Here is a 25,896-nt window from a genome sequence, read left to right as displayed (position 1 = left end):
TATTTTCTTAGGATCAACCTTGATTCCATCACCGGACACTACATGACCAAGAAATGCTACCTCCTTTAACCAAAATTCACACTTACTAAATTTTGCAAATAATTGTTTATCCCTCAATGTTTGAAGCACAACTCTCAAGTGATTTTTATGTTCTTCCTCACCCCGAGAGTAAATTAAAATATCATCGATGAAGACTACTACAAAGGTATCAAGGTAAGGTTTGAACACCCTATTCATCAAGTCCATAAACACCGCCGGTGCATTCGTCAACCCAAAACTCATCACCACAAACTCATAGTGACCATACCTTGTTCGGAAGGCTGTTTTGGGAATGTCACACTCCCTTACCCGTAGTTGGTGGTAGCCGGACCGAAGGTCGATCTTGGAGAAGTGACTTGCCCCTTGTAATTGATCAAACAAGTCATCTATTCTAGGGAGTGGGTACTTGTTCTTAATGGTCATCTTATTTAATTGCCGATAGTCTATGCACATTCGAAGTGACCCATCCTTCTTTCTTACAAATAGAACGGGAGCACCCCATGGCGAAATACTTGGTCTTATGAACCCCTTCTCTAACAAGTCCTTTAATTGTTCCTTCAGCTCTTTCAATTCTGCTGGGGCCATGCGGTAAGGTGGAATAGAGATAGGTTGGGTATCGGGGAGGATATCAATACCAAAATCAACTTCCCTTTCGGGAGGGACACCGGGAAGGTCATCAGGAAAGACATCGGGGAATTCATTGACTATAGGAACTGACTCAAGAGAAGGACTTTTGGAGTTGACATCCCTAACCCTCACAATATGGTAAATACATCCCTTAGAAATCATTTTGCGAGCCTTAAGATAAGAAATAAACTGACCCTTAACCACCGAATCACGACCCTGCCATTCAATAACAGGCTCATTTGGAAATTGGAACTTGACTCGACGATTCCTACAATCTATGGAAGCATAAGATGCATGTAACCAATCCATCCCAAGAATGACATCGAAATCTATCATATCAATCTCAATGAGATCACAAGGAATAACTTTATGCAAGATAGACACAAGGCAACCCCTATAGACCTTTCTAGCAATAACTGACTCACCAACAGGGGTAGACACCAAATAAGGCTCTAATAACATTTCAGGTAAAACATCAAATCTATTAGCAAGGAATGGAGTAACAAAAGATAAATTTGCACCCGGATCTAATAGTGCATACACATCAAAAGAAAAGACCTTTAACATACCGGTAATGACATTGGGTGCATCCTCAACCTCTTGTCTCCCATGCAAGGCGTAAAAGCGGTTGGTGCGTTGGACACCTCCTTGGACTTGTTGACCATGAGCAATTTGGCCTTGAGTCCTACCACCACCATCTCTACAATCCTTAGCATGGTGGCCCAGCTTGCCACACTTAAAGCATGCATTAGAGCCAGCTAAGCATTCCTCTTTGTGAGTCCTTCCACACTTCTTGCAAGCAGGGAAAGTTTGAGTAGCAACATTCTCTCTTGGAATCATTGGTTTACCACTCTTGTCCTTGTTGAACCTTGGAGGAGGAGTATTGGTGGAACCTTGCCCCATAAATCGTTGCCCACCTTGGCCTTTGCCATTGTTACCATAATCGGACCTTTGAGGGTTAAACCCTCCACCATCCACTCTAGCCTTTTTGAACCCCCTTGATCTCTCTCTAAGCTTCTCTTCTTCAATTTGTTCTGCGTAAGTCATTAACCGAGAGATATCCATCTCCTTTATCAACATGGCCGTTTTGCACTCCTTGGACACCAAGCTTGAGACACCGGAAATAAACTTGCTCATTCTAGCTCTTGGATCAGAGACCATGAAGGGAGCATACTTTGACAACTTAGTGAATTTGAGAGCATACTCCCTCACACTCATACTTCCTTGATGGAGGTTGATGAACTCTTGGATTTTGGCCTCCCTTAGCTCCAATGGGAAGAAGCGGTCTAGGAAGGCACCTTTGAACTCTTCCCATCCTATCGACCCTATTTCTTCATCCCTCTCAACAATCCATTGTTCGTACCACACTCGAGCCACACCTTTGAGTTGATAGGCCACTAGCTCGGCCTTCTCATTTGGTGGCACACCCATGATAGACACAATCTGGTACACCTCATTAATGAACTCCATAGGGTCCTCATCTAGTTTAGAACCATCGAACTCGGGCGGATTCATCCTTTGGAAATCCCGAATCCTAGAGGCTGGATTTTGCATTTGGGAAGGAGGAACACCTAGATTCCCTTGGTTAGCTACGACTTGAGCTAACAAAGTAATAACACTGCGAAACTCGGCATGGGTTACCCCATCCTCATGATGTTGGGCATTAGGAATCGGAGGAGTTTGGTCCTCATCGTCAACCCTTGCTCTTTGAGGTGGTCTTCCACGAGTCATTATCTAGAGAACACAAAATGGGTCGTTAGTTAAAGGAAAGCTTAGGACACTCTAAGGCACGACATGAATTTGAAAGAAGTGAAAATTTTCCTAAACGCCTCATAGTCTCTTATTCATAATTGTGGCGCGCTTCACAACCATGAACAAGACCCTATTCGACGCGGTATGTTGGACTCCAAGGATCATTCAAAACCTCGGGCTCTGATACCAAGTTTGTCACGACCCAAGCCTAGGGCCTAGACGTGACATGGCGAATGAGGAACCCGAAAGTACCTCAAACAAGCCTCTTAGCATTCTTTTAGCCTTTCATAGGTAATGATGATAAATAGACAAGCGGAAATCATAATAATAATAAATCTTCAACTTACATATGTCCAACAATACCTCTAACTATTAGATTTAATGGGGCTAATACAAGTTCCTAGCTCACCCTCAATCATAATAGAAGAAATGCCATAATAAAATATCTTAACATATCATAAGCTAGAAAGACAAAGGAGTATTGTTCCCGGAACATGGGAATTCACCAAAAGTAGTCTTCAATGGAATATCAACTAGCTACGTGGAGGAGAATGAGGAGGAGCACCGATCCCTACATGGTGATATCATGTAGGCAAAAGAGTATGCGTTAGTACTTTGAATGTACTAAGTATGTAAGGATGCATGAACATTGAGAAAATATTATAACATTTATGTAATATGAAACATAATGTAATACATGCATAATAAATCATATGGATATCCTTTAAAACATTCATTTTGTGGGAATCTAACCATAACCGACATTTAAGACCATGCGAGCTATTACATGGAATCCAACATAACCCCCTACGTTGGCCGGGGAGACTACTTGCCAGGTAGAACTCCGTCAACTTCATTCATTTCTTTAACTTTAACTTTAAGGGCTATTTATGGATCCATTAGCCTAAGCCTACAAGGGCTCCTATGTTGGCACATAGTTAATGAGACAAGGGGTTGCTACTAGGATTCCCTTACCGAATCCCACCTCAATGCCTCATTCGGTGCTAAGTCAATCCCACGGAATAGTTTAATACTTTAAAATATTCATAGCATATAACTTGAGAATTCAAACATCATATTCGGTAGAATAGCTCATTAAAACATTTGATAATTCAAATATGCAAGAATTATCCTTATTGCATAAAGAATCCATCATTCATATCATTTCATCATTCTTTCATTTCATAAGACTCCCTTTTTGATCATAGATATTGTTTTCATAAACATTTATTTGGAGTCAAAGCTTTCAAGTAAAACTTTATTAAAAACATAATAAAACTAGGTGGGATCAAATCACTTCAACTTGCAAATATGTATGTAAATAAATATACATAAATACGTTAAAATTCATTAATTAAAAATCATGCTTTAAACAACCCACCATTAATTTCAAGAACCTTTAAAGAGATAAATAGAGAAATTACTTGCAAACCATCAATTTATACATATGAAATAATATTGCATCAAAATAGACCAATAATCATTAGTTCAACCATGATTCATGCTATTAAGTAAAAATAAGAATTATCCATAAGAAAATTACTTGAAATTGAGAGATTTAATTGAAAGAGTTTTTGGACTACATGGGTGGAAGAACCCATGGATAAATACTCACATATTTTAGAGTAAATCTTAAAGAAAATAAATATAATTTATCATATACTCAAAATAATTTAGGCATGAGAGTGGAAGGAATACTCTCATTGAAGCCTTACATACCTGGAAACCGAAGCTTTAGTTGGTACCGGAAGACTTAATGAACACTCTTGAGTCCTAGCTTCTCTCCTTGCCGGAACGTTTTGTGTACTACCCGGAATATATGAATCACCGGAATAGTATTTCTTCACTACTAAGAACTAAAACTATATTTGAGAATGTGTATAGAGAGAAGATTTGCTTGAGAAAGCTTGATGAATAAAATGAGGAAATAAGGTGGGTATTTATAGGTGGGAAAAATGACCTAACAATAAATAAAATAATTATAAAATAAAAATCTGAAAATTTAGTGGAATATATTGATGTCATGGATGATGTTAAATGGAGGACAATTTATGTCATGAGTGATGTCAAATGTATCTAGATCTTTCTATGGTAGGTGAAATGAGTTATCTTTGACAGAATACTCTTTTTGGGAGCTGCGTTTGAATAAGATAAATTCCTTATTAGGATTTAGTGTCTTCATAAGAATTGTATATATGGAAGTCTAGTTTCATATCGTTCAAGAATCAACCAATTTGGATAAACCTACAGTGAGATATGATTTTTCTTCTATAAATACTCATTTCCGTAACAGCATCCTACCTTACAAAGATTAATTTTTTTGACCTACTTAACCTCCGAATCTTAAAATATGGTCTTCATAAAAGTTGTAGGTAATGATCTTGTGGTTACTCAGAAATTTGAATCACTCAATTTGGATATTGCTATGAAAAGTTATGACCAAAATACAGAGGCTGTATCATGTTTAGGCAAAAATTGAAACATCGTATATAACGTTTTTAGGGGATATTACATGAATATATCTCAAAATTCTCTTAGCTCCTTGCAAGCGATATTGACGTGAAAATTCCATAAATCTGCTAATTAATCCAACTCCATAAGTAATATCAGGCCTTGTAGAAGTCAAGTACCTTAGACTCCCTAACAATTTTCTATTTGAATTCTTATTGTACAAATACACATGCTGCCATACATTCTTGAGTTTCATCGATGAAGTGGCCGACTTCATCAATGAAACTCAAGAATGTATGGAAGCATGTGTAATTGTACAATACGAAGTCAAATAGTGAATTGATAAGGAGTCAAAGATACTTGACTTCTACAAGGCCTGATATTACTTATTGGATTAATTAGCATATTAATGAAATTTCTCCTTCAATCTCTCTTGCAAACATCTAAGAAAATTTTGAGATATGTTCAAGGCACACACTGTGATTGCATATTTTATTGTGTCTTTCACTTATGCATATATTATTTGATTGTGTACTTTTATTTCCTTCAATTGGTATCAGGGCTCGCGTGAGATCCTAGAAAAGCCTTGTGTAAGATCCAACACATACAAAAAATATATGTGAATATTCCATATTTACCCAATTATTCCATTTTTGTATTTGATGGCAAAAATAATTTTGAGAGTTGATATCAACAGATGAAAAAAATTAATATTATTGGAAAATGATCCATTATTGATAATGGGTTTGAGGAATCCCCCTAAGACATAACATTGACTGGTGAAACAGCTACACAATTAAAGATAAAAAATAATTGGGTTATAAAAGTGTGTTTTTACCTTTACAACTACGTAGAATTGCATGTATATAAGGAATAGTTTCATGAAAAATCAACAATGAAGACTTGGAATAATTTAGTAAAATCACAACACAACAAGGATAATCAAGTTGATGTAATGGACAATACATCTTGTGCTAAGAATAGCAAGATGAAAAAGGAAAAAACATAGCAATTTGCTCTGATATCAATTTGAAGGAAATAAAAGTACACATCAGAATAATATGTGCACAAGTGAAAAACCCATCAAAAGTTATATAGATTTTCTTTTTAGGGTTGAAAATAATAAGGTGTCATGTCGAAGCTAACAAAGCAAACCTCAAAAGACAATGAGTAAGAAGACAAATGAAAAATATACCAAAAGAGACACAAACATTTAATATGATTCGGTCAATCGATCAACATCCATAAGAGAAGATAAGCAATCCATTATAAATATGAGAGTACAAAATATCGAGAGAAATAACCTCATAAAATTCACTCAGAATACAAAGAGGTTCACACAAGTGTTAATGTAACACTTGTGTCTCATCGTTTCTCCCCCTACACAAAACTCTCAAAGCCCCTAGGACTTCATTGTAAATGTTATGAAGCTAAAAAGAATGAGTCTCTATTTATAGAGTCATAAAAATTTTCCTATAAGAAAAAGGACTAGCCAAATATGAAGACTTTGTTTTATCCTTTTAGGAAAAGAAAAACTCAATTATGCTAAGAAAGTTAGGACAAACACCAAAAATCCCCCCCCCCCCCGGGGCTTGAATTTTTGATAAAATAAATTTGCTCAACCTTTTTCACACAATATTCAACATATTGCATCTCCTCTACAAAATTTCCTCTGCAAAATCTATGTCTCGACATAGAGAACCTCTTAGATAAAATTTCTCAAATAAAATATTCTTCATTATTGTCAAATAGGTTGTGGCTAGAACTGAACCCACTAAGATGAGCACTTATTTTTAACATTGCTTTGATACCACTTATTAAGAAATGAAATAAAAGTACACAGGTATTAAGTTCATGCAGAAGCTAGCTAAGAAAACTCGAAAGACCATTAGTAAGAAGACAAATGAGAAATATTTTAAAAGTGACACAAATATTTAATGTGGTTCGGTCAATCAACGTACATCCACAAGAGGAGATAAACAACCCATTATAAATATGAGAGTACAAAATATCAAAAATAATAACCTCACACAATTCACTCGAAATACAAAGCGGTTCACACAAGTGTTAACGTTACACTTGTGTCTCACCGTTTCTCCCCCAACACAAAACTCTCAAAGTCCCTAGGACTACATTGTGAATTCTATAAAGTTAGAATGAATGAACCTATATTTATAGAGTCATAAACCTTTTCCTAAAAGTAAAAGGACTATCCAAATAACTTTATATTTTTCTTTTAGAAAAAGGAAAATCCAATCATGCTAGAAAAGTCAAGAAAAATACCCTATATCTTATAAAAGGGTGGTATATATTCTAAGCATCAAGAATTGCTTATGTGAAGTTTACGGATTTGTATCTTAAGGTAAACAAAAAAATGAAATAGAAAGAGATTTTGAGTTTTACCCTAATTGTGTTTTTATTGTGATTAGACCGGACATGGCGTAACTTTATATTATGGAGGACATGACTCTAGATACGAAGGAATGGAGGTCACATATTAGGGTAGAGTATTGTTTTGCCTTGCAAAGGTTAATCTTATTAGTGCTTGTCGTAATATTAGTCGTACTCATGTAGTCCTTCCCATGTATAGTTATTATTTCTTTTTTTGGAGATTTTGCACTACTTTTCCTAGTAACTGTTATGCTTTCTTCTTCCTTTACTTGTGTTCGATATACTTTATAGGAGGGTCGATCTTTCAAAAACAACATCTCTACCTCCACAAGATAGTGGTAAGGCCTGCACACTCTACTAATACGCCCAAATAACACCTCCCAAAAAAAGTATAAAACGGGCATTGTTCAAATATAGAATCTAACAAAGGTTAGGGTCAATCCCATAGGGAATATGGTTCAGACTTAGATCAATTATAGTTATTTAGGTTCTTGGTTGTATTATTTACGAAAGAGGGGAAGGTTTGTATAAAAGCTAATATTTATGATTTTCAAAAATAGCAAAGTAACAATTTCAAGTGTTTGAATCAATAAAAGATGTAACTACGGTTTTGTGTTCCCCATGAATTCCTAACTTACTAAGACCGGATATTAGTAACCTTTTCTAGTGTGTAGCATGCAAGATCGGTAAGTTAAGATCATCTAAGTGGTTGTTTCCCTAAATAGGTAAAAATCACCATGCAACTTGGTCCGTCTACAAGTGTATGATTTACTAACCATTACCTTTGATCCCAAATTAGCTATTTTCAGTTAATGTCAAGCATTAGATGAGGGTTGATAGCTTCAAATGTCCATTGTAGAATCTCTTTTCCCATTCATTAACCCTTAGTCCGGAAATTAAGAATAAAGCGAGTTCTAATGTCGGCCACCGTTAAAAAATAATCAAAACGAAGGAAAAAATATTACATGTATGCACACTTTTCAAGAATTACTAATTATTAGGTCTACTTCATTCATTCTTCGTGATTCTCACAACCATAGTTGTAGAATTAGCTACTCATGCTTGTATGAGAACAACAAATAATAATTAAATTAAAAGTAATCATGCACTTACAAGGTGAGTATTGAAAATTTGAAATCTTGAATTGAAATTCAAAGTCAAAAAACAAAGATCAATGTGTGATTAATCTCCAAAATTCAATAATAGAATCAAAGTACTTGTTTTTTTCCTATTTCCTAGAACTAAAATGAAGTATAAAACATAAAATAAAACCTAGAAAAAGTGTTTATAGACACAAAAAACCTATCCGAAAAAACTTGAAAAAATGGATTCGACAGCTTTTACGAACCAAAGTATGAATCATCCTCCTCTTTACAGCTTGTGAAGACCTCTCGTAGATAACAGGTGATGCAGTCTCAGGACTTTTCTCACGAACCTGAACTACGGTCTGTAAAACCTTTTACGGCTCGTATTGACAAGTCGTAATAATCAGGCTCTTTTTCTAACTTTCTGAATCTCAACCACGAAATCCTTTTTATGACTCGTAACACTTTTCATGGATCATCCTGTTCACTCATACAATTTGAAGAACTTTGACCTTTCTCTTAACTTCAACCACGAACCCATTCTAAGGCTCATAGGATCTTCTACGGATCGTCCTGTTTCCTCGTAAATTCAAGCCTTTTTTTCAAGTTTCTGAATCTCAACTATGGATGCCCTATACGGCTTGTGGATCAAACAACGATATGTAGAGTGACTTATAGATGACCAAAATCTGCATATTGCCTCTACTTTTCAAAACTTAACCTCTGAATCCTATTTTCCTACAAAATAACTACAAAACACATCAAATCTACTAAAACACGCTAAAGAGCTTACATAAATCCTAAGTTTTAAGAATTAAAAGTGTCGTAAATCCACGACCCATCAAAACCCTTAACTTAAAATCATTGTGTATTCTCAAGCAACTAACACAACTATCACATCATGACAAATTTAGCAAAACAAAACTAAGAAGCTACGCAATCACATGACTTTCATCAGTTTAGTTCATAAGCATGACACGCTCCTCTTTCTTCTATCAAAATCAGTGCACAATCAAAACTTCTCAAGTTAACAAACGTGGATTAATAAATGACATCAACATACTAACTGACAAGGTTACATACACAGTCAATAATCATCTAGATGATTAGAAATTAATAATGCTACTCATGTGCCCTCATCAAAAGAAATCCCGTTTGCACACAATCTCATAATTTTCAAAATCGTGGACTAGGTAAACACTCATTCTCACAAAATAAGTCCAAACCACGCATGCATAATATCATAAGTTTGTCCTTATTTTCTATATCTTGATTTTTTGGTAGTCGCATTAGGATCATTATAGGACTTTACTGGACTTGTAATGAAGGCTCGAGGATGGTACATTTAGAAATAATGAATATTTCCCTTCTTAACATTACGTTACTTCACTACACCTTTCTAACCAATAATTTCTTCTTTCCTCTTTTCCTTTTCTTTATTTTATTTATAATTACTGTTGGGTTGTGGCGTTTTATTTTTAACACAATTTTTTTATTCTTTTTTTTTTTTTCCTTTTTTTTTAATATGTGAACACTTGCCACACTCTTTTATTTTCCCTTTTTTTGCATCGCTCTATCTTTTCATACCCCATTCTTTATTGTTTTCTTCTTCAGTAGCCACCCTCAACTTAGGTATTTTGCCTGAGTTGAGGTGCACAATGTCCAAGGAGGGACCAAAACCAAAACAAAGGTTAATATAGAAAATTAGAGAAGGTAAATCAGGTAATACAATAAAAAGGTCTGATTATGCTCAAAATTTTGATCAAGGGATAATCATACTCTTTTGGTCAGTCATTTTAGGCGTAGTGGGTTAATTTCAACAATGGCCTGTGATTCTTTCCTAACCAACAGTCCTATTATCTTAGCAAGACTAACAAGGCAAGCTCTGAATTGGCACACACAGTTAGAGCAATGTAAATATCTCACTCACACATGGCATAAAGTCTCATTATCAATGACTAACTATTAGGTTCATTTTCTAGCTGTAGTTACACTTGTCACCTCACTATACATCATGTTATGTGAAAATCACACATAGTCATACTATCAAAAATATCAAAACACAACACATAAAAAATCGAAGGGGTCTCATTTTTTTAGTACAAATCAAAAACATGCCATGGATTCCGATAAGTGTTCCTATTCTTCTTCTACTTTCACAAAACATCCTAACCATGATGGTTCAACAAAAATAAAGGTTTTGAGGAAAAAAAACACAACAAAAAAACCCAAGATGCAAGCGATTATCTGGGCTACTCAGACTTCATCAAAATACTCAACAGAACATGAACAAGTATCCTGGTTACTCATACTTCACCAAGATACTCATCAAGGCGTATATGGACTATCCCCTCCCCCTCACAAAAAGTTGTTCATTGTCCCTAATGCACCAACAAAACTTATAAAATAAGAGGTGAAAACATACATGTGGCGTCTAGGCATCGGTGTCCATATGTGTAGTAGATGGGTCCACATGTGTAGAATTTGTAGTATTGCTCGGTATCTTAGACTCAACCGGGATGGCACCTACAGAAACTGGTGTCGAACTTGAGGTTCCTACATCTTGTTGCTGGTCCTTTCCCAACTGCATATGCTCGTCAACTATGGACTTTTACCTGGCTGTCTCAACATATAGCCACTCTCTCTTATTGGTCCTTGCTACATCTCCCTTAAAATTTGAGCTTCCTTCACTCTTGGCCCTCTTCTCTTGTGCTCTCGGTGGCTCTTCGATAGTAAACAAATCTATTAAGATCTGGGGAGGTGGATGCATAGTCAATGGCATGGAATCAAACACTGGGACATGTGTAGTGACCAGAAAGCTAATATCAGCTCGAAATTTGGCTATCTCAGCCCATAAACTATGTAGGTCGGGGTTCTAAACATTTCAAAGCCAGTTTGTGACCCTGTACTCTAAAGCATCAATGCATCCATATAGCTCCGAAGACAAACCCTCAACTACTGAAGTGATGGCCGATTGAACCCAAGGTCGTAGCTGCTGATTAACCTGGGTGAACTGAGTCTCTATTTGTGTCTGCCGCTTGACTAAATGCTATAAACATTTGGCCATAATGGTCACCATACTCAATGTCGACAGGCGTGGGATCACATATGGAGGTGCAGATGGATTCTCAGAAGGAGTCTAAGATGGGGTCTCATATGGGAGAGCTGAAGTACTAGAAACTATACATGTTGGCACCTTAATAGAAAATTCTATGGAATCTCATCTATCAATGTTGTGCTTGGCTCAGATATACGCATGGTAAATAGTTTAGGTCTTTGAATGTCCGGTTGAGGTGTTCGACGATGTGTCGCTGGGTTTGTGTTATCTTTGATTATCCCAACATCCTGTTTCCTAAATACCTCTATAATCCGGTCAATGCCATGTAATATCTGCACTCCCGCCTCAATACAGAGTTTGTGATTAAGGAAAGAAAAAGGTATACTAGTTTTTTTCCTGAAATGATCTCTCATGAATTTTCTCCAGTATGTAACGGGGAACATTTATATCATATCCTGCCAAGATACTCTCCATTAACACAACCTTTTTCAGACACAGTATTGTTTGCTATGGTGGGACACAACCAAAAGTGTGTAACTACCCACTAAATTTTCCCTGTGAAATTCAGAGAGGCTTGTTTTATTGGCTCATGAGTGGTCACCCAATTAGCATCAACCCCTCTCTCGATAATATATCCAGCCATTCATCTTAATACGGTGATATTCTAAGACAGATCCTTCTTCTTTACTCGGTCCCTGACTATTCCCATCCTATAATCGAACTCCGCAGTGGCCACCAGTAACTCGTACTCTAGCTCAAACAAGAATCGTTAAATGGCGTGCTCCAATATATCTACCGACACCCCTCTGAAAAGAGTACTAGTGAGGTGAGGCTGATCCAAGATTCTTTCCCTTTTTGAGAGGTTCTGTTGTACTCTCATATAATATGATGCATAGAACTCACGCATGATGGCCAGACTATAGGAACCTGACGAGGCAACTATCTAATAGAACCTATATCTGGTAAGGTCGAGGGGAATATTTGGTACCGCTGCAAGACCCTCAGTCCTGATCCGTGTTCCTCAAATATACTTCCCTTTGGTACTCCCTTTTCAAACAGCTCTGCATCTCTATCAAAAATTTCCTTCATATCAGGGTCACATCAATGCCTCCATGTTTGAACTACAGTCCGCCTGCATCATCCTGGCTGGTGGGTGAGATTTCGAAACTTTTTATAGTTTCCCCGATCTCTGCATCTTCTGATCCCAAGGTACTTTTGTTTCTTCCTTTCGATGATGATTCCCCCCCCCACCCCTTTAGACTAGGGAGAAGTATGAGTTGTAGTTGAACTCAGAGGTGAAGCCCATATTTAGTGGCTCGGTACTGGGTACTATCTACTTTGTGTGTTGCCTCGTGGTACGGTGCTCGGCGTTTGAATCATTACTCATCTCGAAATGTTCCTCAGACCCACTATTTTCAGTATCTATGCATTCGTCTTGTAGTCGTCACACTAACTTCCGAGCCACGACCTTCTTGGTTTGTATAGTGGTCGCTCCCTTGCACTTTTAGTTTTGTTCAGGAGGCATAGTACCCGTGAGAAGTCCATTAGTATACTAGAAAACAAAGAAAATAAAAAAAATAGATTTTTTTGTATTTTTCACTGTTATAGAGACTATGAAAGGTCATCTACGACCCGTGGAAAGTACCACGATCCGTAAAGACCTTTACTGAAACTCAGAACAAAATATTAAGGTTTCTGAACTTTGAACTACAAGCACTATTTATGATCTGTAGATTTATCAACCACTCGTAAATGGTTTCATAGTTCTTAGAGTCACTTTTCAGATTTTAGGACTTTTAGATTATGAGGACAATCTACGATTCGTAGATGAAACAACAACTCATAGTTAGCACTCATCCTGTTTGCTGAGATTGAACTTGGTTACTGAACTTCAGGGCTTGGTGTACAAGGGACAACTACAGATCGTGAACTAATCCATAGTTTGTAGAAGATCCTCGTAATCATTTTGCACCCTCCGTTCAGTGTTTTATCAGTTGTTTCATTCCCAGTTTAATCTCATTCACATTCAATCTCTCAATTTACTTTATCTAATCAGTTTATACATACCCACGGGCAAAATATACGTACATACTATCATTCTGAGAGTTGTTCGATTTTAATATCATAAGTTACCAACCCTGGGTTTTGTGGAATCCATATAATCTCATGAACGAGTAAAGTTTGAGGCTTACCCAACTGAGATTGAAGAATTTGGGGTGTTAATTCAAGCAACACGTATTGCAACCCCTTGAAACCCTAACTGACCTGTGATTTGTGGTGACCTCTTGGCTTCTTTTTTTTTGATACCAAAAAAAGTGTAATTACAAAACAAGTGAAGGCTGACCACCTACCTTTCACATTTCTACCATATCTCCCTAAGAAAAAAAAACTGATATTACATATACACAAAATCAGAAAACTAAGGAAAAATGAAAAACACTGTATTCGACTATTCAAAATAGAAAATTAAGTAAGCTTTATGGTAATCGATCTGGCTTTTCCAATGCATTCTTCCGCTTCTTCAGGTCTCTCCCTCAAACATGAATTTATATGCCAATCTTCTTGCAAACTCTATCACATTGGTAGGATGTAGATTGAAACCTGGTAGTATTCCTTTCTCTCCATATAATATAGATCACCAATGCAAAGATACAACTGATTATTTCTTTAATACCAGTACTCTTACTCGCACTTTTGTTAGCCATGCTAGTTCATCTTGCAAGCTTTCAATATGTCTGTTGATGCCCAGTCATGTCAGCAATCTAACCCACAAGGCATTAGTTACAAGACAACCAAAGTAGAGATAGTCAAAAATTTCCATGCCACCTGCACAATAGCTACACTCAGGGGGCACCTGTATACCAACCTTTAGTAGTCTATATGTTGTAGCCAGTCTCTCCCACTATCGGCTATAGAGTAAACTGGTGTCTTGGATGGATGTCAGACTGCAAAGCAATACTCTTCCAGCATACTCTTGGGTGCACCGGTAAAAGAATGGTGTGCATCTGGTGAATGGAGAATTGTTCACCACCCGAAACTAGCCTCAGTAGTTTGGGTGCTGGCGCGGTGCGCCAGCACGGTTTTGAGCCCGTTTTCTAGATTTTAGGGGCATTTTAGTCTTCTCTTGTGTTTTAGCCAAAAGTGGTGTCGTTTTGGAGGCTAAATCCTCCTATCTAAAGATCCTAAACCTTCTAACTCTCTCATTTCCTCACAATTAGACTAAAACACTAAATCCTCTCCTCTCAAAGTTCTCCCAAGGGTTTTAAGAAGAAAATCTAGGGTTCCATTCAAGGTTCTTCAAGTCTCCATTACTCTCAAGCTTGCATTTGGGAATTGTTCTCCAAGGTATGTGAGTTTTACATTCATGGGTCTTTCCACCCATGGAGCCCAAAAGTTCTTCTCAACTCGATACTTCAATTCTAATGATGAACCTTCATGGGCTTTTACACAATGACTCTAAATGCATATATTATGATATATTTTAAGTTTATTTACATGTATTGACGTATATTGACTCTTAATTTCATCAAATGAATGATTTGCTAAAATGCCTATATGAAAGTTTGAAAAGGGTTTAAGGCATATATGGTGGGCTGTTTTAAGATGTGTATTTTGATGCATTTCCATCACCATTATGCATGCAAGTATTCTTTATATGTATTTGAAGGTCTTTATGAATTGAACCCACCTAGTCTTCTTATATTGAATGAAGTTGAATTGAAAGTTTATGAGCAAATATCTATGTTTAAAGGAATCTTATGAAATGATTGAATGATGATGAAAGGGCTTTTAGTCAAAGAAAGGATTCAATGTGAAAGGACAATTCTCATATAGTTGAATCAAATGAAATGTTTTAATGAGTTATTCCACCAATGAAGATGTGATGTCTAAAATTATACAATGCCAATGTCATTATGATACTTAAATGTTATTCCGTGGGATTGACCTAGCACCGAATGTAGCATATAGATGGGGACTCGACCTAAGGGGTCCTTAAGTAAAGTCTCATGTTGCATTAACTATGCACCAACATAGGAGCCCTTGTAGGCTATTTAAGCTAGTGGATCCACAATAAGCCAATAATGTTGAGGTTACAGAATGTTAAAGTTGACAGAGTTCTACCCGACAAGTAGTCTCCCCGTGCCAACGTAGGGGTTTATGTTGGATTCCATGTAATAACTCGCATGGTCTTAAATGTCGGTTAAGGTCACTTCCCCACAAAATGAATGCTTTAAGGTTGTTTTTTTATGATGTTCAATGCATGCATTCATTATGCATATTGCTTACTCATGTCTCTCTTATGTTCTTTATTTCATAGCATACTCACATACTTAGTACATTCAAAGTACTAACGCATACTTTTGCCTACATGATATCACCATGTAGGAACCGACGTCGCACCTCGACTTCCTCCACGTGGCTAATTCGAGTTAGTTAAAGATTACTTGTGGTGAGTTTTTATGTTTCGGGAATAACATTCTTTTTTATTCTAAGCTTATGTTATGTAGAATAATAAGACTTTTATTAAGGAATTTTTTGACACTTATTTTGAGGGTGAGTTAGGGACATGTCTTAGCCCCCACCAAGTCTATTAGTAGAGGTGTGTTTGGACACAAAATGGAAAATGTTTTTAATTTCTGCTTGTTATTATTTACCATTATCAATAAAATACTTAATGAATGCTAAGAGGCTTGGGTGAGGTACCTCCGGGTACTCATTCGCCGTATCACGTCTAGGACCTAAGCTTGGATCGTGACAACCAAATCTGGAGAAGATATTTCTTTTCATGAATATTGTGACACTTTTGCCTTTATTCTTTAGAAGCATTACTGACTCCACCCATTTTGACACATAGTCAACAGCCACAAGTATGAACTTCATCCCGTTATATCTCATAAAAGGGCCCGTAAAGTTGATGCCCCACACATCGAATAGTTCAATGACCAGAATTAGAGTGAGTGAAAGCTCATGTTTTCTTCAAATACTTCAATCTTTTTGACAATGAGCACAAGATTTGGCAAAATCATGAGCGTCTTGGTGGATAGTCAGTCAATAGTTCCAATATTGAAGAATTTTATAGGTTGTTTGTATACCACTATGATGTCCTCCAAAGTGGAGAGGAATGACATGCCTCCAATATGCTCATCATCTGTAACACCCCCAAAAATTTTTCCTAAGATTCGGACATTTCTCGTATTCATGTAGGGTCAAACTTTATTATTGTGAAGTATATGCATGAGTTAAGATGAGTCCCTGATAAATTGAAAAGTGTTAGAGGTGATGTGGGGTCATAAAGGACCCCTAGGACCAAGCTAAGTCAGACGATTCATCGTGGCTAAGTTTTAGGATGAATTCGTATAAGGGGTCAACTTCTAACGACCCTATCTTTTGAAAGACGACAATCTGGGTTGCCCACGACCTATTAAATTAAAGGTCGTCGAGTATTCTTTCCAACGCCACCAAGAATGTAATTTTTGGAGTTTGGAGTCAAAAGATATGACGATCCTAAGACGAACTAGAACAGTAGGAATTTCAGGCCTGGGTTGCAACTACTAGAAATCTGGGCTTGGCGCCGCAGTGGCGCGACACGCTACTATCGCGCCAGGAATAAGCCTCAGTAGTTTGGTCCATGGCGCAGCGCGCCACTACGAGATGTGTAGGATTTTCAAGTTTATTTTCTAGAACCCAAAAAACTTGGGCTTGACGCTGTAAGGGCGCGACGCGCCACTATCGCGCCAGGAACAAGCCTTAGTAGTTTGGTCGTTGGCGCGACACGCCACTAACAGATGTGCAGGTTTTTAGCCTATTTGACTTGGCTCCGCAGTGGCGCGACGCGCCACTATCGCGCCAACGGTGTTTTTGGCCTATTTTCCAGATTTTTGGAGAAAAGGCAGTTTGGAAATTTTCCCAAATTATATATACATGGCCTTAGAACATTTTGGACCATTATTTTTAGCTCCTCTCTCTCTCTCTAAAAGCCCTAGAAATCCCTTTCTTCTTCTTCAATCCTTTTCCAACAAAGATTTCATTCAAGAGCTTCAAGAAATTCAAGTTTCCCATTGAAGACCCATCATCAAGGTTTTCTTCAAGTCTTTACTAAGGTATGTAAGGCTACTCAAAACATGGGTTGAGTCCACCCATGTGCCCTACACTTTCTTTGAGGTTAAATGTTCATAAGAATGGAGTTTCTTGATAGGCCTATGTCCAAATAAGTCTTGTCATCCATTAATGTGATTCTTGTTATGTTGATGTTGTTGAGACAAGAAATTTCTAGAAAGAACCTTCATGTGAGTATGAGTTGATGAAGATGAGTTATTAAACATTCTTTATTGATTTTCTTAACTATGTGGATTATGACAAAAATGCTAATTTTCTTAAATATGTTGTTCATCTTAAATTGTTGGTCTAAAACCTTAGAGTTGTGATGAGTTCCAAAGATGTGTTAAATGAATAGATAAATGGTTGGATATGTTTGTATGATGCCATAAATGTATATTTAAATTTACTCTTGAATGATATGATTGGAATCGATCAGATAGTATGATTAGGAGATGTTTGATGGTGATAGAGTTAATGAGTTGACAAGGTTCTAAATGAGACTTGTCGATATGATTTGATTGAGTTGATTGGATGGAATTTTATGAGCATTGAGTCTTGGGAGGAGTATCGAGCACCGAATTGGGCAAGAGTATAGTCCATACTCGAACCCAATAACTATGTCGCCAAACGTAGGAGGGGATTGAACCATTAAAGTCGGATGCTTCCCCAAAATTATTGTCCCGACATTATAGGACTTGGTTGGATTGGATCCATGATTGGTTAATTCGTTCATACCCTGGCAAAGTATGAACGGACGCGGTAACAATATCGATTTGTTGTACTGTTACTAGCTCATAAGTGATGGTTGTCGGATAAGAGAAACTCCCACATAGGTCTTGATAGTACTCTGAGTCGGATTGAGTTAAATTGTATGCGATTTGGTCCCGTCTAAATTATATTCTTGCTTAGACTTAGAACGCTTGTTTGAGTTGTACTTCTTTCTGAGTTGAGATTCCCGAGTTGATTCGGTCCTTTTTTATGTTGTTTCATTCGACCATTTTACATACTCGTACATTCTATGTACTGACGCCATTTGGCCTGCATTATTTCATGATGCAGAGACAGGTACTAGAGATCATCAACCGGCACACCGTTGAAGATCCACACACTCCCAGCTAGTTGGTGAGTCCTCCTAGTTTCCAGAGGATGCTGAGATTTCCTGTATAGTTTTGTATTGTTTTCTCTATTTTGATTGTTGGTAGTCATGGTCGTGTCATTGGCACCTCCTAGATTGTTGATAGAGGCTTCATAGACCGGAGCGTAGAAATATTGGATTGTTCTTTTGAGTAGTTTTTCTATAACTGTTTGTTGATTTGATAGTTATTCGGCCTTTGGCCCTAAATTATGAATAGTATTTCATTGATTGAGTCTTTCACTGAGAGAATGTGATTGAATGAATGTGTGACTGGACCAGGTGGTTCGCTTGGAGTCCAGAAATGGATTTTGAGTGCCGGCCACGCCTAGGGTACCCTTTCGGTGCGTGACAAACATAGTATCAGAGCACAGAGTTCAAAAGTCCTAGGGAGTCTATGAAGTCGTGTCTAGTAGAGTCTTGCTTATGGGTGTGTTGTGCACCACACTTATAATTAGGAGGCTATAAGACATTAAGAATTGTTTCACTTCTTTCATACTCTAAATTCGTGTGATAGAGTTAAACTCTATAAAACTACTTTTTTATTCATCTATTTATACGTTGCAGACAATGCCTCCTAAACGTACTGCTAGCCAGAGGAATGTTGATAACACAGAGATGCCACAGTCAGAGGTACGCCCATCGAGGGCTAGAGGCTGACCGGTGAGGTATGCAGAGGCACCTCAAATGCCTACTACTCCAACTGCACCAACTTCAGAAGCAGACTTTAGAGGAGCGATTGCCATGCTCACTCAATTAGTGGCTGCTCGAAATGGTAACCAGATTTCCCCAACTCTTAGCTCTAGTTCCCAAGAGCCGTCTGCTGCTACCAGAATTAGAGACTTTCTGAGAATGAATCTGCCGACATTCACGGGTTCTAAGGTTGATGAAGACCCCTAAAATTTTATTGATGAGATGTGGAAAATCCTGAAAGCTATGCATGCTACGGAGATTAAGGGGGTTGAGTTGGTGTCTTACCAGCTCAAAGACGTGGAAAATATCTGGTATAACCAATGGGAACAAGATAGAGGTAAGGATGTTGAACCTACTATGTGGGATGAATTTGAGGGAGCCTTTCTCGACCACTTCTTTCCCAGAGAATTGAGGGAAGCAAAAGTGGAGGAGTTTGTGAACTTGAAATAAAAAGGTATGACAGTTAAGAAGTACGGTCTGAAGTTCATCCAACTATCCAGATATGCTCCAGAGATGATCCCAGATGTGAGGTCAAAGATGAGGAAATTTGTCTCTGGCTTGGGAAGACATGTAAAGAAGGAGTGCAAAGCAACATTGTTAATCTTCGATATGAATATTTCAAGATTAATGGTATATGCTCAACAGGTGGAGGATGAGAAGAGGAAAGATAGAGAGGAGCATCTGAGCAAGAAGGCAAAATCAGCGGGGCATGAGAATGAACAGAGGCAAAACAAGGGCAACAGGTCCTTCTTCCAAAAGAGGCCTTCCAACTATGCCTCATCTACCGCCAGTGCACCTATGCCGTAAAATAGGTATGATCGGCAGGGACAGAGTCGCTAGAATTTCATACCCCAGGGTTTTCAATCCCAGGCTAGCGTGGGTTAAGGTTCGCAAGGGAAGCCACCATGCATCAAGTGCGGTAAGCTCTACTTGGGAGAGTGCAGAGCGGGAAGGGTTGGTTGTTATAAATATAGCCAAATAGACCATTTTCAGAAGGAGTGTCCAGCATGGGGGAACAGAGCCCACTATTCTACCACCACACCACCAGCTAGAGGTAATCAGAGGGGCACTACTTCAAGTATGTGTGGAGGTACAAACCGTCTATATTCCATGGGTAGTCGTCAAGATCAGGAGAACTCTCCAAACGTCGTGAGGGGTATGATTCGAGTCTCTTCTCTTGACTGTTATGTTTTGATGGATCTGGGTGCCACACTATCGTTTGTGACTCCTTACATGACTAGTAAATTCAATAAAATTCTCGAATGTCTTATTGAGCCTTTCAGTGTAGCTACTTCTGTCGGTGATTCTATCTTAGTTGAGAGAGTCTATAGAGATTGCACTATGTCAATTCATCATAGGGATACCTTGGCTGACTTAGTTGAGTTAGATATGGTTGATTTTGATGTTATCGTTGGCATGGACTGGCTTTTTGTCTGTTATGCATTTATTGATTGTAGAACTCAGATTGTCAAGTTCAAATTCCCGAATAAGGCTGTCATAGAGTAGAAGGGTAGTCCTGTCGTGCCTAAGGGTAAGTTTATTTCCTACCTTAGGGCCAGGAAGCTAATCTCAAAAGGGTGTATTTATCACCTTGTCTGAGTAAAAGATGACAGCATTGAGTCTCCATCCCTTGAGTCGGTTCCGATTGTCAACGAGTGTCCTGAAGATATGCCTGAAGTCCCTCCTGATAGGAAGATCGACTTTGGGATTGATGTCCTTCTTGATACCCAGTCTATCTCAATCCCTCCATATAGAATGGCTCTGGCTGGGTTGAAAGAGTTGAAAGAACAGTTGAAAGACTTGTTAGATAAGGGATTCATTAGGCCGAGTGTCTCACTATGGGGTGCTCCTGTCCTATTTGTGTGAAAGAAAGATGGGTCCCTTAGAATGTGTATTGATTACAGGCAGCTGAACAAGGTCACCATAAAGAACAAATACCCTCTCCCTAGAATAGACGACTTGTTTGATCAACTTCAGGGTGCCATTTGTTTCTCAAAGATAGACCTAAGATCGGGCTACCATCAGTTGAAGGTGAGGGATTGTGATATCCCAAAGACAATTTTTCGGACCCGCTATAGCCACTTTGAGTTCTTGGTGATGTCTTTCGGGTTGATTAATGCCCCCGCAGCTTTTATGGATCTCATGAACCGAGTATTTAAACCATATCTTGATATGTTTGTGATTGTATTCATAGATGATATTTTGGTTTACTCTAAGAATGAGGAGGAGCACGCCCATTATCTTAGAGTCGTCTTACAAACTTTAAAAGACCAGGTATTGTATGCAAAGTTCTCCAAATGTGAATTTTGGCTTGTGTCAGTGGCTTTTCTAGGCCACATTATATCTGGTGATGGTATTCGGGTTGATGCTCAAAAGATTGAGGTAGTGAAAAATTGGCCCAGATCCACATCCCCGATAGATATCAGGAGCTTCTTGGGTTTGGCCGGCTATTATCGAAGGTTTGTAGAGGAATTCTCATCCATATCATCACCATTGACCAAACTGACCCAAAAGAAGGCTAAGTTCCAATGGTCCGATGCTTGTGAGTAGAGTTTACAGAAATTGAAAACCAAGCTAACCACTGCTCCTGTTCTAACTTTGCCTAATGGAACAGAGGGTTTTGTGATCTATTGTGATGCATCTAGAGTTGGTTTGGGATGTGTGATGATGCAAAAGGGAAAGGTGATAGCCTATGCTTCAAGACAGCTTAAGGTTCACGGGAGGAATTACCCAACTCATGAACTTGAGCTGGCAGCTGTGGTATTTGCGCTTAAAATTTAGTGCCACTACTTGTATGGAGTGCATGTTGATGTGTTCACCGATCACAAGAGTTTACAATACGTCTTCAGCCAGAAGGAACTCAACTTGAGTCAAAGAAGATGGCTCGAGCTACTCAAGGACTATAATATGAGCATCCTCTACCATCCAAGTAAAGCTAATGTTGTTACTGATGCTTTAAGCAGGTTGTCTATGGGTAGCACTGCCCATATAGAGGAAGGAAGGAAGGAATTAGCGAAGGAGGTACATAGATTAGCTCGATTGGGGGTTCTTCTTAAAGAGAACAATGAAGGTGGAGTTAATGTTTAGGATGATTCTGCATCCTCACTTGTGGCAGAGGTAAAAGAGAAACAAGATCAGGATCCCGTCCTTCTCCAATTGAAGGGATTTGTTCACAAACAAGAGGTGATGGTTTTTACCAAAGGGGGAGATAGTGTGTTAAGGTACCAACAATAGGTTTTTACCAAAGGGGGATTTGTTCACAAACAATAGGTTGTGTGTACCTGATGTCGATGATGTTCGAGAGAGAATTATGGCCGAAGCGCATAGTTCTAGATACTCTATTCATCCGGGCTCTACAAAAATGTATCATGACTTGAGAGAAATCTATTGGTAGAGTGGGATGAAGAGAGATATTGCGGAATTCGTTCCCAAGTGCCCGAATTGCCAACAGATGAAGGTTGAGCATTAAAGGCCATGTGGTTTAGCTCAAAATATAGAAATTCCAGAATAGAAGTGGGAGATGATCAACATGGACTTTATTATAGGTTTACCGAGGTCCCGAAAGCAACATAATTCCATTTTAGGCCTGGGTTGCAACTGCAGGAAATCTGGGCTTGGCGCCACAGTGGCGCGACGCGCCACTATCGCGCCAGGAACAAGCCTCAGTAGTTTGGTCCCTGGCGCGGCGCGCCACTATGAGATGTGTAGGGTTTTTAAGTCTATTTTCCAAAACCCAGAAAACTTGGGCATGGCGCTGTAAGGGCGCAACGCGCCAGGAACAAGCCTCAGTAGTTTGGTCGTTGGCGCGACACGCCACTAACAGATGTGCAGGTTTTTAGCCTATTTGACTTGGCTCCGCAGTGGCGCGACGCGCCACTATCGCGCCAACAGTGTTTTTGGCCTATTTTCTAGATTTTTGGAGAAAGGGCAGTTTGGAAATTTTCCCAAATTATATATACACGGTCTTAGAACATTTTGGACTATTATTTTTAGCTCCTCTCTCTCTCTCTAAAAGTCCTAGAAATCCCTTTCTTCTTCTTCAATCCTTCTCCAACAAAGATTTCATTCAAGAGCTTCAAGAAATTCAAGTTTCCCATTGAAGACCCATCATCAAGGTTTTCTTCAAGTCTTCACTAAGGTATGTAAGGCTACTCAAAACATGGGTTGAGTCCACCCATGTTCCCTACACTTTCTTTGAGGTTAAATGTTCATAAGAATGGAGTTTCTTGATAGGCCTATGTCCAAATAAGTCTTGTCATCCATTAATGTGATTCTTGTTATGTTGATGTTGTTGAGAAAAGAAATTTCTAGAAAGAACCTTCATGTGAGTATGAGTTGATGAAGATAAGTTATTAAACATTCTTTATTGATTTTCTTAACTATGTGGATTATGACAAAAATGCTAATTCTCTTAAATATGTTGTTCATCTTAAATTGTTGGTCTAAAACCTTAGAGTTGTGATGAGTTCCAAAGATGTGTTAAATGAATAGATAAATGGTTGGATATGTTTGTATGATGCCATAAATGTATATTTAAATTTACTCTTGAATGATATGATTGGAATCGATCAGATAGTATGATTAGGAGATGTTTGATGGTGATAGAGTTAATGAGTTGACAAGGTTCTAAATGAGACTTGTCGATATGATTTGATTGAGTTGATTGGATGGAGTTTTATGAGCATTGAGTCTTGGGAGGAGTATCGAGCACCGAATTGGGCAAGAGTATAGTCCATACTCGAACCCAATAACTACATCGCCAAACGTAGGAGGGGATTGAACCATTAAAGTCGGATGTTTCCCCAAAATTATTGTCCCGACATTATAGGACTTGGTTGGATTGGATCCATGATTGGTTGATTCGTTCATACCCTGGCAAAGTATGAATGGATGCGGTAACAACATCGATTTGTTGTACTGTCACTAGCTCATAAGTGATGGTTGTCGGATAAGAGAAACTCCCACATAGGTCTTGATAGTACTCTGAGTCGGATTGAGTTAAATTGTATGCGAATTGGTCCCGTCTAAACTATATTCTTGCTTAGACTTAGGACGCTTGTTTGAGTTGTACTTCTTTCTGAGTTGAGATTCCCGAGTTGATTCGGTCCTTTCTGATGTTGTTTCATTCGACCATTTTACATACTCGTACATTCTATGTACTGACGCCATTTGGCCTGCATTATTTCGTGATGCAGAGACAGGTACTAGAGATCATCAACCGGCGCACTGTTGAAGATCCACACACTCCCAACTAGTTGGTGAGTCCTCCTAGTTTTTGGAGGATGTTGAGCTTTCCTGTATAGTTTTGTGTTGTTTCCTCTATTTTGATTGTTGGTAGCCATGGGCTTGTCATTGTCACCTCCTAGATTGTTGATAGAGGCTTCATAGACCGGAGCGTAGAAATATTGGATTGTTCTTTTGAGTAGTTCTTCTATAACTGTTTGTTGATTTGATAGTTATTCGGCCTTTGGCCCTAAATTATGAATAGTATTTTATTGATTGAGTCTTCCGCTGAGAGAATGTGATTGAATGAATGTGTGACTGGACCAGGTGGTTCGCTTGGAGGCCAAAAATGACTTTCGAGTGCCGGCCACGCCTAGGGTACCCTCTCGGGGCGTGATATCATCTCTACTCTAGGAATGCAACGATGAAAAATCCCATCAACATAAATACAAAACAAATATGGCTCCTCCCAAAAAATCTTCTTCACATCAGACGTAAACTTTTAGCTTAGGTGGAAGGAAAAATCTAAAGGTACCACATTCCTAAGCAAGTAATTGGCAAAATCTACCAACCAAGGAATCAAATCATGTGATGCAGCTAATACTTGCTCATCAGGAGAAGTTTCATCTATCTCAACACCATCTACTAACTTCAACATTGCTTCTTTCTCTAATGTGAACATGTGATTCACTATTTGATTTTTGGTTCCCCTTCAATCTTTCGCCTCAAAATTGAACTTTGCAATAGCAACACCCATCAAATCAATCTCAGATTCCTTCTTTGTCATTAAGTATGGAAGTGCTACATAATCAGTATGTACAATGACCTTGGTGCCAAGTAAATAAGATTTGAATTTCTCGAAGACGAAGACCACTACAAGCAATTCTTATTCAGTCATAGTGTAACTCCTCTGAGCAACATTGAGAGTTGTACTAGTATATATATATGGGGTGTAGGATCTTATGTTGTCTCTTCCCTAATACTTTCCCAAGCACTACTCCACTAGCATCATACATAACCTCGAATGGCTGGGCCAGTTTGGTAAAATTATGATGGGTGCATAAATAAACTTTTCCTTCCATCCTTCAAACGCTTTTAGGCATGGATTATCACAAATAAACTTCATCTCCTTCTATAGAAACTTGAATAATGGGTGAGCAATTTTTGAGAAATTTTTTATGAATCGGCTATAGAACCCAGCATGATCCTGAAAGCTTGTTATACCCTTTACAGAGATAGGTGACATCAATTTCTCAATCCTCTCAATTTTAGATTTGTCAATATCTATACCTTTGATGGATATCCAGTGGCCTAGGATGATACGTTCTTTTACCATAAGGTGGCCC

The 25,896-nt window shown here is 38.3% G+C and overlaps 1 protein-coding gene across 2 annotated transcripts in view; it reads left to right on the top strand.

Annotated features, from left to right (window-relative positions):
* Nucleotides 1-18,869, top strand: part of LOC129875976 (isoflavone reductase homolog) — a 42,276-nt gene extending 23,407 nt beyond the window's left edge. Inside the window, exons 6-7 of one of the 2 annotated variants that reach the window (XR_008763264.1) lie at nt 15,790-15,853; nt 18,562-18,869. The gene's annotated coding sequence lies outside the window, so the exon portion shown is untranslated. The remainder of the gene's footprint in view (nt 1-15,789; nt 15,854-18,561) is intronic. The other variant, XM_055951242.1, reaches the window with a different exon arrangement.
* The last annotated feature ends 7,027 nt before the right edge of the window (nt 18,870-25,896 follow it).

This window comes from Solanum dulcamara, chromosome 12 (genome assembly GCF_947179165.1).
Source record: "Solanum dulcamara chromosome 12, daSolDulc1.2, whole genome shotgun sequence".
NCBI lineage: Eukaryota > Viridiplantae > Streptophyta > Magnoliopsida > Solanales > Solanaceae > Solanum > Solanum dulcamara.
Note: the sequence above shows the minus strand (reverse complement) of the source record. Positions and strands in the feature narration are given on the sequence as shown.